The sequence below is a fragment of the Triticum dicoccoides genome, chromosome 4B (assembly GCF_002162155.2).
Source record: "Triticum dicoccoides isolate Atlit2015 ecotype Zavitan chromosome 4B, WEW_v2.0, whole genome shotgun sequence".
Taxonomy (NCBI): Eukaryota; Viridiplantae; Streptophyta; class Magnoliopsida; order Poales; family Poaceae; genus Triticum; species Triticum dicoccoides.
The window spans coordinates 4,852,221-4,852,662 of NC_041387.1; positions in this window are offsets into that span (position 1 = coordinate 4,852,221).

Sequence of the window (442 nt, forward strand, 5' to 3'; positions counted from 1 at the left end):
TCCGGATGCTACGTGGGCTAGTGATCCTTCAGATCGCCGTTCACTTTTTGCTTACTGTGTTTTTCTTGGTGGTTCTCTCATTGCCTGAAAGACGAAGAATAGACTACAGTTTCCGTTCGAGTGTAGAGCCTGAGTTGCAAGCTATGGCTCTTTTGATGGCAGATGTGACTTGGTTACGGAGGTTAGTTCAGGACTTTGGTGTTTCTGTCACTACAAATACGCTGCTATTGTCTGACAGTACATGTGCTATTAGCATTGCGCGTGATCCTGTGAAGCATGAGCTCGCCAAGCATATTGGTATTGATGCTTTCTATGTGCATGTTGGTGTGCATGATCAGCTTATTGCTCTTTAGTATGTGCCTTCCGAGTTATAGTTGATAAATTTCTTTACGAAGGCCCAGACTAGAGCGCAGCATGGAATTTATCTCTCCAAACTCAATGT